General features: G+C 41.8%; 1 protein-coding gene across 14 annotated transcripts in view; it reads right to left on the reverse strand.

The window, feature by feature from the left end:
- Positions 1-15500, reverse strand: part of DAB1 (DAB adaptor protein 1) — a 1146801-nt gene that overhangs the window by 466628 nt on the left and 664673 nt on the right. The window lies entirely within an intron of this gene.

A 15500-nucleotide genomic window follows, 5' to 3' on the forward strand; every position in this document is an offset into this window, starting at 1 on the left:
TTGCTCTGCAACTTTTTTATTTTTTTGCTATTTTAACAGTACATCATGAACATTTCTCTAGATTAATATATATAAAATCAAGACATCCTTTTAACAGCTGAACAATATTCTATAATATAAATTGCCATAGTATATCTAACCACTGCTGTATTGAAGAACATTCAGGCTGTGTCCTTTTTTCACCACTATAAATAATATTGTAATAAGCATCCTTATATACATGGACTCACAAGCTACATCTTTTACTTCTATTGGAGATATGTAGCTATTCTTTATTTTTTTTAGAGAGAGAGAGAGAGCAATTGGGGGAGAGCGGCTGAGGTGGAAAGAGAGAGAATCCCAAGCAGGCTCTATATTCAGCATGAAGCCTAATGTGGGGCTAGATCCCATGACCTTTGGGTCCTGACCTGAGCTCAAATCAAGAGAGCCACCCAGGCACCCCATAGATATGTAGCTATTCTAACGGGTCTATGCAGCAGGGTAGACTCCCTTGCCCCTCACGGACTGTTGATTTGGGGCAAATTATTTAGGTTTCTGATGTTCAATTTCCTCATTTACAAAATGAAAATCATATACTTTTTGAAGTATAAAGGTAATAAAGACATGCTGCCTGGCACAAACTAGAAACTTAATTGGCTACAACTCTTTTATTATTTTTTTTTGTTGTTTTTTTAAAAAATGTTTATTTAGTTTTGAGAGTGAGAGACAAAGCGTGAGTGGGGGAGGAGAGGAGAGAGAGAGAGAGGGAGACACAGAATCACAAAACAGGCTCCAGGTTCCGAGCTGTCAACACACAGCCCAATGCAGGGCTTGAACTGGGGAACGACGAGATCATGACTTGAGCCAAAGTTGGACACTCAACCAACTGAGACACCCAGGCGCCAGTTTTGCTATTGTTAAAAGGTACATCCTAAACTTATGGTTAGAAAAATAAAATTAAGGTCCCATACCTGGGAGACTCACATGATAGTCCCAGTTCTCCCTCTATCTGGTGTCAGCCTGGCACATTGTTTGTATTTTCTAGGTCCCAAATTATCAATTTTTAAAAGTGGGTGCCATCATAAGCTGCCCCTAGGCTGTTCTGTAGTTGCATGATTGTCGCAATTGGTTATTTTATTTCTAAGGCATTACTAGGCAAAAGCTATTGGCCTTTCAGATCTACACAGATTATCTGTGCTGAGGCAGGGGCAAAACTGTAAAATAAAAACAAACATTCTAAGCCAGGCCCTTAAAATTTTTTTTTTTTTTCAACGTTTATTTCTTTTTGGGACAGAGAGAGACAGAGCATGAACGGGGGAGGGGCAGAGAGAGAGGGAGACACAGAATCGGAAACAGGCTCCAGGCTCTGAGCCGTCAGCCCAGAGCCCGACGCGGGGCTCGAACTCACGGACCGCGAGATCGTGACCTGGCTGAAGTCGGACGCTCAACCGACTGCGCCACCCAGGCGCCCCAAAGCCAGGCCCTTAAGTACATGGCAAAGAAACACAGTTGGCTTCTGAAGAAAGCACATCCCCTTCTCAGATCTCAGGTGTGGGCAGATCTCAGATGTTGCACAGTATCTACTAGGTTGTCACCCTTTCTTATTACAAAGAGGGACAATAAACCATCTCTGGAGGGATTGTGCCTTAGGAAATAGGTTGGTCTCTAAAGCAGTTTGCAGAAGATCCAGTCATAATTCCCCCAATCCTCTGGGCAGGCACCATTTTACCCCAGCAGGCTCCCCAAATCTCCATTGACCATGACCCCACGGTGTGTTCTGTGGGCCAATTACACGTGTGTCTACAATTGGCAATCAGCCTTCATGTCCGATTGCTGTAGTCCCAGACTGTCGGCCCAGGGTCTTTCTTTTGCCTAGCAGAGGACCAAGAAACCTTTCCTGAGTGGAACAGAATTGTGCAATTGTTTTCTTTATACAGTTAAACTGATTAAATACTATATTTTAAGATACAAGCTGCCTCCCTTACTCCAAATGCTTTTTTTTTTGTAAATGCAGCTGAATTGAAACTATGACTTATAGGGGCGCCTGGGTGGCGCAGTCGGTTAAGCGTCCGACTTCAGCCAGGTCACGATCTCGCGGTCCGTGAGTTCGAGCCCCGCGTCGGGCTCTGGGCTGATGGCTCAGAGCCTGGAGCCTGTTTCCGATTCTGTGTCTCCCTCTCTCTCTGCCCCTCCCCCGTTCATGCTCTGTCTCTCTCTGTCCCAAAAATAAATAAACGTTGAAAAAAAAAATTTAAAAAAAAAAAAAAAAAACTATGACTTATAAACCGTTAGCATAGGAGACGTTTTAGAGTATCTCTCCCAAAACCTTTATTTATTCATTCCCCCATTTACTCAAATAATGCTGCTGTGTTCCAGAAGAGGAAACTGAGGTCCAAGTAAGTGACAATTTCAAGAGCACAGAGTCACTGGTGGAAGAGCTGAGGCCGGGATTTGGGCTTTTTGACTCCTGATTTGGTGCTCACTTTGTCTATCATGTTGCATCAAAAATTATCAGCTTAGGGACCATAATTCTATGCACCAAAGTTTTCCTTAACAATATCTGCAATATGTAGAAATGCTTGGTGTCTTGAACATTTTAGTTATCTAGGATTTTTATGAAATAAAAAAAAAAAAATCACAACCCATAAGTTTTCCCTGTGATCGCTTTCTCCTAAACTGTCATGTTAGATAGTAGAATATTTGTTTTGGTTTCATTTTATAAACTAGAGAGTCCACTAACAATAACTGGAGAAGCCACCAGGTGTCTAATAGGAAATACAATTCATTGAACAAAAAGTCAAAATCCAGGGGTGCCTGGGTGGCTCAGTAATTAAGTGTCTGACTCTTGTTTTTGACTCAGGTCATGATCTCATGGTTCGTGGGCTTGAGCCCCACATCAGGCTCTGTGCCAATAGTGTGGAGTGTGCCTGGGATTCTCTCTCTCTTTCTCTCTCTGCTCAGCAGAGCTCTCCCCAGCTCATGCATTCTCTATTTCTCTCTTTCTCCAAATAAATAATAAACATTTTTTTGGACGGTATTTAAACAAGTTATGGAGTTTCAAACCAAGGCAAGGGCTCTAAATGGTGCACCCCTCTCAACCCTCCTCCCCCATATTATCTGAAATCTGATGCCATATCCAAGGTGCAGAATTTGGGAGAAATGACTGTAACACATTCTTATTTAGTGTATGTTGAATAGGAGATATTCAGAACTAAGAAGGCCACAGCTTCCACATACTATAATAACTTGAAGTGTCTAAGCACATGCAAGGAAGGTTTTACTGCAACAAAAAGAGTCATAGGCTTTGAAGCCAGATGGACCTGGGTTCAAATTCTGACTGTCACTTCACATCTCTGTGAATTAGGAATTCATCTATCCTCTTGGGTAAAACAGAGATAACAATATTTTCCTCATAGGATTGTTGCAAGATAACATATGAAAGAAATGTAAATGTGCCTGGTACAATGGTTAGTGCATAGCAGGTGAAACCAAAGACAAGCAAATGTGTATAAAACGAATTCAACGAGTAATAACAGCAGAGCTGAGAATAAGGATCCATATGGGAACCAATTGTTCACCAAGATGAGAAGTGTGGTCTCTGTGAGGTCCTACATGATCAATGCTAAGCTTGTTCACAGTAGAAAGACAAGAAAGAGTGGTGTCTTGCAGAACCAGAGAAATAGTTTCCCATGAAGTAACACATGAGATGGTTCCTGGTAAGAAAGAAACAGGACCTCTCTGCAGCCCAAATTGTCATGGGTCAAAGAAGATTTGCCAGAATAGAAGGGACAAGGCTGGAGCTTGAAGGTGAAATGAGATTCCAACAGCCAGAAGGGAGGGCATCAGGGACCCCGAAAGCTCAGAGGCTGGAACATAATTAGAAGGTGCTGCTCTTGGAGCCGAGAAAGAGTGCTGAAAAAGAGGAAAGGGAAGAGAAAGAAACCGCAAAGTGTATTTATTCCAATTTGTGCAAAACCTTGGTTGTCAAACTATGGGATCTGTGTTCTCTCCAGCTGACAAAGAAAAGCTATGTGTATGATCTGTTGGAAAGTGGTCCTTAGGAAGTGGAATCTCATGATTGGGCAGGAGCAAAGAAGAGGCTGAAGGCAGTGGGAGGCTGTGGATTAATGCAGAGCATACTGAAGCTGGGCTCAAAAGCCTTGGAATTTATGGTCCAGCATCACTGTCTGATTGCTCTGAAACCATAGACGACGTGCACAAGCTTCTCTAAACTGTAGTATCCTTTTCTACAAAATGAGAAGAAATAATACCACAATTTGCTGTGATGTTCAAATACGCAAATATATGAGTAGGTAGAGAATTACTTTGTAAACTCTCCAGCAGGGCCGTTCCATAGAACTTGTTGTGACGATGGAAATGCTTTGCGTTTGTGCTGTCCATATTGGTAGTCCCTAAAAACACTTAAATGTCACTAGCCACACTTGAAATGTGGCGAGTGTGACTGAGAAACTGAATGATTACTTCTAACAAATTAGACTGAAATTTAAATAGCCACCATATCTGACAGCACAGCTCTAAAGTCTAGGGTAGTGGAAAGGAGAACGGACTTTGGAAACAGAGACTCAGGTTCAAACGTGTCTCTGACTCAACGGACAAGTCACTTCAACTCTCCTGGAAGAAGAGCAGGTGTATTGTCACAGTAGCTAGATGTCCTTGAACTGTGGACTCAAGGACTTCTGCAGCTCCGTGACCACACCACGCTTTCTTGAGCCTTTACGTCTCTGCACTCACAGCTTTCTCTGCATGGAACCAGCACCCCACTTTGCCCCTCAACTTTGCTTGGAGAAATGAGAATTTCTTTCGGACTTGATTCAGGCACCTGCCACCCACCATTCACAAAGTCCTTCATAGCCTCCATGTGGATTCTTTGGCTGGGTGAGGCTGTTCTCTACGTCTCAGGCTGCCCTATGATTCCGACCATCACACTTCATGTCACGCTGCAGCCTGTCTCCCACAGGGGGCTGTTAACGCACAGGGGCACTCCCTGGGGGGGGGGGGGGGGCAGGGATCGAATTTTTTACGGTGAAAATTTTCACAGCATAAAATACACTGTTTTACCCATCTTTAAGTGTACAGTTAAGTGCTATTGAGTATGTTCACATTGCTATCCATCCATCCCCACCATCCACCCGCAGAACTTTCTCATTTTCCCCAAATGCAAACTCTGTGCTTATTAAACAATGAATCCCCGTTCCCCACTCCTAGCCACTGGTAACTACCATTCTACTTTCTGTCTCTGCGAATTTGACTAGGCTAGGTATTTGCTCTTCTGTGACTGCCCCACCTCACCTAACATAGCATCCTCAAGGTTCATCCGTGTTGTAGCATGTGTCAGAATTTCCCATCTTTTTAAGGCTGAATAATACTTCTTTATATATATATATACCACATTTGTTTATCCATTCATTCATTGATGTACACTTGGGTTGCTTTTTTCACTTTTGCTGGAATTATTATTGTAAATAATGTGGCTATGGACATGGGCGTATAAGGTCAAATTTTGCATCATAGTTTTCTGTGTCTCCAACTCAAACTGGCAGACCTATGAAGGGCACAAAGTGATAAAAGATATTTTATTCGTCACAGGATACGAGTGGAATCCCAGCACCAAGTGCTGTCCCTGGAAATACACGAGATATCCAGTAAAAGTACAGAGTAGAACGAGGTGAGAGAGGGAAGATGAAAGAAAGAAAGAATAGAGGGAGATAATGAGGCAGGATGATTTGTTCAAAGCTCAGACATACTGACCATTTGACTTTGCCTTCCCATTGTGGATGTACATTGCACTAAATGAACCCATCACAAACTTCACCTTAAAGGTTTTCCTTTCCTTCCTTCCATCTTTCCCTCCCTTCTTCCTTCTTTCCTTTTTCTTATCTTTCTTTCTTTCTTTCTTTCTTTCTTTCTTTCTTTCTTTCTTTCTTTCTTGTTTCCCTGTCTCTCTCTCCCATCCACCCTCCCTCCCTCTCTCTCTTTCCTTCTTTCCCCTCTTCCATTCTTTTTTTCTTTTTCTTTCTTTTCTTTTCCTTTCTTTTTCTCCTTCCCTCCCTCCCTCTTTCTTCCTTCCTTCTTTTCTTTCTTTCATTCATTCTTTCTTTCATTCATTCATTTTTAAAAACTTCTTCTTGGAATCAGAAGTCTTTGTGTATTTGTGACATTTGTCTTAGATAGTCACCAACCCTGAACATCAGCTTCATCTTTTTTAAAAAAATTTTCTAATGTTTATTCATTTTTGAGAGAGAGACAGAGAGTGGGTGGGGAAGGAGCGGAGAGAGAGGGAGACACAGAATTGGAAGCAGGCTCCAGGCTCTGAGCTGTCAGCACAGAGCCCGACATGGGGCTCGATCTCACAAACTGTGAGATCATGACCTGAGCCGAAGTTGGATGCTTAACCAACTGAGCTACCCAGGCACCGCCCCCCTCCCCCCTCAATCAGCTTCATTTTTCAAACAAGTCTAGCTTATTCTTCGCAGGTTTGTGTGTGCATGTGCATGTGCGTGTGTGTGTGTGTGTGTGTGTGTGTGTGTGTGTGAGTGAGTGTGGTGTGAGGATGAAATTTCAGTATATTCTGTGAACGCTAAAGAACTATATAAACTATGGAAATTTCAGTTCTTCCCCACAACTTTTCTTTCATCTGTATTTTAATTATAATAAGTCAATTAAAATCCATAATGGAAAAAGAGACTAGAGAGTTAAGGAGAGTTTCCTTCTAAATTCCATTTCTAAACCTAGAGGCAAGGAGTGTCAGATTGTTAAAATTTTTACATTCTAATCACTTTCCGATGCTATTGAAGTTTCGGGTGTTCAATTTGGGCTTGACACAGTCAGTGAAAATATTAAGCCTTAAAAACACCAAAAAGTGCTAACACAAAACTACGGTAATACTTCAGCCACGGGCAACATTTAAAGAATCCCCAGCTACATAATCACATTAACATTTAATGTGCCCAAGTTCAGCTGAAATATGTCTCCTCTCTTCTGCATCTTCCTCCTGAAGCAAAAAATGCCAGTGGAACTCAAGTATTCCATGTGGGTCCTATGATGAGTCCCCCCACAGAAAAATGTCCTCCAGACCCCTTTCCCACACAGACTGCTCCTCGAGGTAAACACAGCTTGTACATGTGGGTAAACATCTTTTATCATTTTCCGCACTTTATAGGTCAGCCGGTTTGAGTTGGAGACACAGGAGAGTTCCCAGAGAAATTCATTACTGCCACTCATTCCAGTTTTCTGTCTCAATATAATTAAGCTTGGCTAATTGTCTATCATGATTAAAATCATGCCAATAACAACCTTGTTCTCGAGTTTGGCTCTGCTCCAAACTTGTTAATCGCTCTTATTTTCCAGGAGGTCATTCTGTATCTCTCTTCAGCTGTGAAATTCCTTATAAATAATGTGCTTAGATAATAAGATCATCCTTGGGTGACCAGGACCCGCCAACATGGATGACACAAGCTGTGGCTAATATATGGGATGGCTGAATCACAACTGGAGTCGTTCTCAACAGCCTGGAACACTGGGATGACTTTACCACAGTGCCATTTCACTAGGGGAAAAAATGTGAAGTCCTGAATATAGGTTCAAAGAATTAACTGCATAGGGATAGAATGGCAGGATTTCATGAAACAGATTGGATTATATAAAGTCGGCCCAAAGCTCAATGTGAGTCAATATGGCTTCTAAAAATACAAGATTTGCCTGGATTAATTGAAATTCAGCTTTTCACCTAACCTAAGAAGTATCGGTTATAAGGCATAGTATTATTTTATGTACCACTAGGAGAAAAATAAAAAATGCTGCCAATTAAAAGTTATGACAATACTTCCCTGTCATTTAGAACTTGTATTTTACACTTAGTGAGAAATCTCTTGGATGCATTTGTATCCTAAAGCATGCTGCTCTGGTTCCATGCTTTCCTGAGTACAAATAACTTCTCATTTCAAAGCTGAATCATACTATAATCTTTTTTAAGATCCTTTAACTGTCAATCCAACTGAGCACATGTAGTAACAGCACTGTGCATAACTCAGTGGAAGCAGTGACAGTGTGAGCTCTGACCAAGTGCATGAGCAGAGGTAATGAAGACTGCCTTCTGGCCAGCAGCGATTATAAGATGCGGCAATCTAGGATGCTGTCTCATTTCCCAGATACTAAAATGTGGAATAAATATGTATGTTAGGGTTTATGCAATATGGTATAGGGCCCAAAGCAAGGGAGATGATAATCCTGCTCTCCTTAGTGCTGGTGAGTTTCAGATCTTTGGTAAGAATCTGAGAAATGCTCCTTGCAAGGCCCTTCCTGATTTATGCACAGCTTCCTTCCCCTCAGTTCTCACTGAATGGTGCATATGGTGCCCCTTTATACCAACGGTCGTAGGGCAATAACATTTCCATCCGACCTTTACTTTTGAAACTGTATGGTCCTTGACTCAGGGAGCCTGCCTCCTTCATTTCTGTCCCATTACCAACTACAGTGGGACCTAACACGTCCTAGGTGCTCTACGCCCAAGAAAAAATGAAAGAAGAATGACTTTTGTACCATGATGCACTCTGGATCACAGAACAGTTTTCTCTAATTTAATAAGAATTGGGAAAATATTGCTAAGACGTAGGTGATGCTCAAGCACTCTTATTTAATGAAATGCAAATATGGTGTCATTTAAATTGCTTTTACACCAACAGTGCCCCTGGGACTGGATTTTCAACAGCTCCTCCTCTCCCCACCCCACCCCTGCACTCACATACACACACACCCTGGATTCTAGTGAGGAGCCCTGGACCCTTGATGCCAACTGGATCTGGGTGCAAAACAAGCTCCACCATTCCACTGACTGAGGGAATTTGAGATGTTTACTCTCTCTTGGTCTCACTTAAATAGATCTACCTCCTGAGATGGCCGTGAGGATAAAATAACACATATGCAGTACCTATAATAGTACCTGCTATTCCACAAATTCTCAAGAAGTTTCAGCTACAGGTTTATATAGTATGTTACAACTTACACAAGCTCTCACATCCATCATGTCTTTTGATTGGCATGTCAATCCCGATAGAAGAGGAAGTGCTTCAATTCCTAGTTTTCAAACACTAAAATACACTCAAAAAGGAAAAGCAGCTTGCACAAAATCACAGTGGCAGACTGGACCTTTGACTCAGCTTCTCCTTTCAAATGATGTTCATTAAAAGAAGAAGAAGACGAAGATGAAGACAAAGACGAAGAAGAAGAAGAAGAAGAAGAAGAAGAAGAAGAAGAAGAAGAAGAAAGAAGAAGAAGAAGAAAGAAGAAGAAGAAAGAAGAAGAAGAAGAAGAAGAAGAAGAAGAAGAAGAAGAAGAAAAAGAAGAAGAAGAAGAAGAAGAAGAAGAAGAAGAAGAAGAAGAAGAAGAAGAAGAATTATTATTTTTGATTTGGAGAGAATACTACAGATAATCTAGTCCCAAACCCACATTTATCACATAAGGGAACTGAGGAACAGAGAGAGAACGTGATTTGCTTTTAGCACCACTGGATGCTGGTGACAGAACTCAAACTGGAGCCCAGAGACCTGGCCTCTGAAAACATGCAGGTTTCAGTATTTTTCACCCAACATTGTGTCCAACTCTGAGGAAGGAATCCTCAAATGGGGGCACTTTCTGGGGGAACCGTCCATTCCAACCTCACTTTCTGCTGATACGACTCTCCTCTCTCTTTCCACACAGAAGTCATCCCTCAAACATACTCATTCCCTGATGGACTTACTTTCTCTCTGTTCAGAAAGCTCTTCTGATCCTTTCTGTTTTCTCAATTCAGGTCAGGCCTCTGCTCAAATGTCCTCCTAAAAGAGGACTTCTCTATCCAAATTAGCCTTTTTAGACTCTAAATAAAAGAGTCTAATCTACCACCATTTAACTTTCTCAATTCCCTTACTCTGTTTTCTTTATAGCACTTAGATTTCTTTATAGCACTCGTATTATGTATTTATTCACTTATTTAATATATGTCTCTTCCACTATGATGCATGTGTCATCAGGGACAGTGATGGCATTTGTTGTGTTCACCACTGTGTTTCCAGTGGAATGGTGCCTGGCACATAGTGTGTGCTCATTGAAAACATCTGTTGAACATCTGCTATGTTCCAAGCATTAAGGATAGGTTCTGGAAAACAACTGTGAGTCAATAAGACATTCCCCTCTGCCAAAGTACAGTTTCTAGTCTAGTGATGGATATAGACATTGAATAAATAATCATAGAAGTTTATGGTGAGAGCCTGTAATCAGCAGAGGTGAACTAGTCTTGAGATTCTGGGAAGATTTCCTCGAGGAAGTAACGATCTGTGTACACACTGGATGGATAAGAGGTATAAGTAAGTGAAGAGGGTGAAGGATGAGGGTTCCAACAGGGGGTTCCAACAAAGCATAGATTCATGTGGCAAGAGGGGTAATGGTGAAGGGCAGGTATCAGGGGGATGGGGAAGAGAAGTGGGTAGAAGGCAGACTGTACAAGATTCTTCAGGACACGTTAAGGATTTTGGCTTGTATTCTGTGAGTCACGGGAAAGTCATTGGAGGATTTTAATCACAGAGGTGATACATTCAGTTCTATGTTTTTAAATGATCAGTTTGGTGGTTGTTTGGAGAATGAAGTGGAAGAGAGTAAGGGAGGCATCAGAATGACTGGCAGGAGGCCACAGCAATAGACCTAGAGGGAAGGGGCTCACACTGGGGTGGAGAAGTGGAAGTCGAGAGAATGGATGGAACAAGACCTTAGAGTTGGACTTCACAGGACTGGCCAGAGAGCAGGATTGAGGAAGAGGATGTATCAAGGATAACTCTCAGTACTTTGTTTTTTCCCTTGTAAAATGGATGAAAGTTGGTGACAGAGAGATGGAGAATCCTGGAAAAGGACAAGGTCATGACTGCTATTTTGGACATACCAAATTTGAGACACTCTTGAGGCATCTAAGCTCAGATATAAATTCATAAGAAACACAGATCTGGAGCTCAGGAAAGCTCTGCACTGGAGATGTATCTGGGCAGTTTTAGATGGTCTGCAAGTCTACAGGAGTGTAAGGGGTAGAGGATGGTCTCAGAGAGCCTACTGTGGTGCTTTAAGAAAATCCATTATTTAATGGCCAGGTAGGAAAGGGTAGACTTGAAAGAGCAGGGAGGAGTGGCCAGAAAGGAGTGATAAAACCAGGTAAACTGTGTCCCACTACAGTCAAGGGTGGAGGGTGTTCCATGAAGAAAGGATTGATCAACAAAGCCAAATATGGCAGAGAGGTGAAGGAAGACGGGTACTGAGGGGGGCCTTTGCAGCTGATGACAATGAGGCCACGTGTTGATGTTAGTGAAGGCCATTCAGGGCGAATGATGCAAAACGTGACAAGACTGGAAGAGGCTAAAGGGAGAATAATGAGATTTGTAATGGAGATACTAACAAAAGACAGATCTTTTGAGAATACTGTGAGATTAGGGGAGAGAAGGAAAATGTTATAGTAGGTCTCTGGATGGTTATTTATTGATTGATTGAAGACTGAAGGGACTCACTTGTGTTTAAATAATGATGGGAAGAAATGTCACTTGAGGACACATTTCAAAGCTAATGCAAAGGAACTGGCCTTGGCAAAGAAACTGGGACCACTCTCCTCTGTTGTAACAGGAGTGAAAGAGGGCAGGAGGGTCAGACACAGGTGGGTTTGTATGTTCAATGAGAAGAAGACAAGGGGCTTCTTATTTTCCAGATTTACTTTGTATGTAAAGTAGGGGGTGGTCATTTGCTAAGAGTCATAGGTGATGGAGGTAGGTTGCAAAAGAGTTGCAGGTTTGAAGAGAGTGGACAAAGTTGGAAATATTTGTTGTACCGTGTGATATTGTGACTTACATGAGATATATATTCGGCCATTTAGGTGACCAAAATATATTTCTCATATATATTAGGCCATTGTCCACAGCGCCTAGCTCACAGCTCCCACAACACTTGGAATTTCCTAAGGGTCTTTTGTTATATTAAGGAAGTGACTTTTGGAAGGCACCTAAGGATGGGAGCTGGTTGCCAATGGAGCCAAGTGATTAGAGGGTTGGAGCTTTCATTCCCCCACCTCCCACCTCTGGGAGGTTGAAACAATGGTCACTGATTTAATCAATCATGCCTACACAATGAAGCCTCCACAAAACCCCAGAAGGACCAGGTTCAAAGAGCTTCTGGGTTGGTTAACATGTGATATGGGAGATTGGTGAACCTAGAGAGGGCAGGGAAGCTCCGCCTCCTTCCCACATAACATGTCCTTTGTATCTCTTCTATCTGGCTGTTCCTGAGCTATATATCCTTTTATAATAAACCAGTAATTTAGTAAATAAAATGTTTCTCTGAGTTCTGTGAGCTGCTCTAGCAAATTAACCAATCCTAAGGAGGAAGTCATGGGAAACTGATTTATAGCAGTTGGTCATAAGCACCAGTAACAACTTGGGCTTGCTTGATTAATTAATTAATTAATTTTAAATGTTTGTTATTTGAGAGAGAGAGAGAGAGAGAGAGAAAACACAGGTGGAGGAGGGACAGAGAGAGAGGGTGACAGAGGATCCAAAGCAGGCTCCGTGCTGATAGCAGACAGCCCTACGTGGGGTTCAAATTCACGAGCTGCTCACAAGGCACAAGACCGTGACCTGAGCTGAATTCTGACGTTCAAATGAATGAGCGACCCAGGCGCCCGGACTTGTTTATTTTTTAAGATTATTTATTTATTTTGAGGAGGGGAAGGGACAGAGAGAGAGGTTGAGAGAGAATCCCAAGCAGGCTCCACACTGTCAGTGCAGAGCCCTACAAACTGTGAGATCATGACCTGAGCCAAAATCAGGAGTTGAACGCTTAACCAGCTGAGCCACCCAGGCACCCCACTACCTGGGCTTCTAAGTGGCATCTGAAGTGGGGGATGGAGGGAGGCTTGTAGGACCATGCCCTTAACCTGTGATATCTGATGTTATCTCTGCATAGATAGTGTCAGAATTGAGTTGAATTCTCAGATACCCCGATCGAACCCAACAGATAGTGTTATAATAAGTTAAACAGACTATTTGGGATGTGGGTCCTTTTGAGGTTAGCAATCATGCCAGTCTGTCCACTAAAGTGACCTTAGAGTCTCCGGTACAGGCATATATGCCAAGTAAAACGTTGTCTGTCTTTCTCCCACATTAGGATTTTTCTAGATGGGTGGGATGAAAAACTAGAGAGGCAAGGGAGTAAACGATTGTGGCAAATATGCTAGGATATGTTGAATAAAGAAGGCATTCCTCATTATACTTATTGGTTTAATGGAAGACATTCTCTTTCATTCATTCTTATTTGAGTGCTTTTTCACATGAGATTTTAGACTTATCCAGGTCATTCTGGTTCATGTCCAGCCTTTATACTTGACTATAAGCCGCTTTGAAGGAAGGGGCCATAACTAATTCATATCTACCTTGCCAATGTCTCGCTTGGTATTTTTTACACTGCTGATGACTTATGAATGGCAAATAAATACTTTGTATAAGTTGAAGTGCCTGGCGGACATTTAGACAGGGCAATTACCAGCAAGACGTTTATCCATTCTCTAATAATTAAAACAAAATCACCACCACCCTTGATACAGAGTTACAGTTTGCTCCTGAAAATAGCACAGACCGAGTTCTGAAAGACAGATGTGGTCATTATTTATTTTTTTTAGTTCTCTTTGCTAAGGAGATGTTATTTCTCCCCCTTCCAGAGAAATAAGAAAAAGAGGAACGAACCAAACAGATCGCTTTAAAATTCTTCATTAGCATCCACACTGAATACATTTCAACGGCAGGAGCCTTAACACAGCTTTCACTGTATCTGATGCACAGAAAACGAAGCCTGCCAATCTTGCAACATGTCTCAAGATGAAGAAGGTCAACATATCAGAAAATAAAATCAGTAGCACAGATTTCAAAGAAATTCATCCCAAGAGTTCTTCTCAATGAATGCAGTGCAAGATTGAAGAATTCAATTACATGAAAAAGAGGCCTTTTTTTAATACCATGCCCAGCTATTAGTTTTTTTGTCATTGCTAACATGAAGGCATATTGTTAGCCATCGGGAAATCTCAACAAATTCATACATTCAGATCACAAGGGATTTGTTTGGTAGATGGATCTGAAATCTGGTCTGCCTCCAACTCCTCGCCCAAGATTTCATTTATGCCAAGGAGCACGTTATTCTTAATCAGACATAGAAAAATCCGGCTCATTGCCACTGAGCTGCTTTATTCCTTCAGAAAAAAATCCCGCTTTTAATTCTGATGGAACATTATAATCAACTTTTTTTATACGGGGCTGACCAATTAAATTTCCTCTGTCTTAGAAAGCAGAGATGGTGAGTGTCATCTAAGTACATTCTGGAAAGCAAGACAGTTTGTATCAAAAGCCTTAAAAATGCATCTTCTCCTTTCTCCTGGTACATCAAATTCTAAGGGTTTGTTCCAAGGAAATAACGTTTTAGACTCTAAAAACTAAAGCTTAATGAACATAAAAATGTTTATTGTAGCATATTGCTCAGTAATCCCCTGTGTTAGACTAACAGCACAAGTCCCTTATATCCTAGTGTGCATGTGCCCTCCTAAGGGGACTTCAATACTCCTCTGATTCAGAGGTGAAGTTTAGTTTTCCGCCTCTTGATTTTGGACCAGTCTTGTGGCTTGTCTTGACCAAAAGCATATGGCAGAAGTTAAAGTTTTACTTGTTTCAGAGCCTAGATCTCAAGAGATCTTGAAGTGTTCTTAGCCTCTGGGCATGCCTCTCTCAGACCTCCATGTAGGCTAGAGCTTCTGGAGGATAGAGGCACCTCAGGGTTTAGCTGACACCATCTGCCAGACATGTGAATGTGGCTTCTTAGACCCTCAGACTCAGCTGACTCTCCACGTAAGCTGACCCACCCAGCAAGCAACCCAGTAGAAGCATGAGAAGTAATGGCTAAAGTTTTTAAGCTATTTAAGTTTTAGGATGAAACACTCCACGGGTTAGGTAGCTGCACAGCAGTAGATGCCTGATACACGAAAAAAATGGGAGCCATCTGACTTTTAAGCAAGAGCAGAACGGTAAAATAAGTTCTGTTATGTCCACACCCTGGAATATAATGCAGACATTACAAGTTCTATTTGCAGAGTTTTTGGTAGCGCCCGAGTGTGCTTGTGTTCCAATACTTAGTGAAGAGCAGGATGAAACATTTTGTATTTAATGAGCTCTCATTAAGTGACAGAGAAAACAAATGGAGAAAAGACACCAAAACACTTCCAAGGCTATTCATGGGGAAATCAACTACATCTTCTAACTTGTGTTTTCCCCCTACTTTGTTCCTTAGAATTGTACTTCGGCCTCCTCCCTTTAGGTAAGCCAACAACCATACATGCTTTTTAAAACATTGCATCCCATTAGAACCTCTGCTAGTGTTTTTACGAATGATTATTGCCTACGCTGATTTGTGCGACTCCCTTCTCTTAGTAGCGTTTCTCTCTCTGCACAACAAGGGGA

Source organism: Puma concolor, chromosome C1, assembly GCF_028749965.1.
Source record: "Puma concolor isolate L17-30 chromosome C1, mPumCon1.1.hap2, whole genome shotgun sequence".
Lineage (NCBI taxonomy): Eukaryota > Metazoa > Chordata > Mammalia > Carnivora > Felidae > Puma > Puma concolor.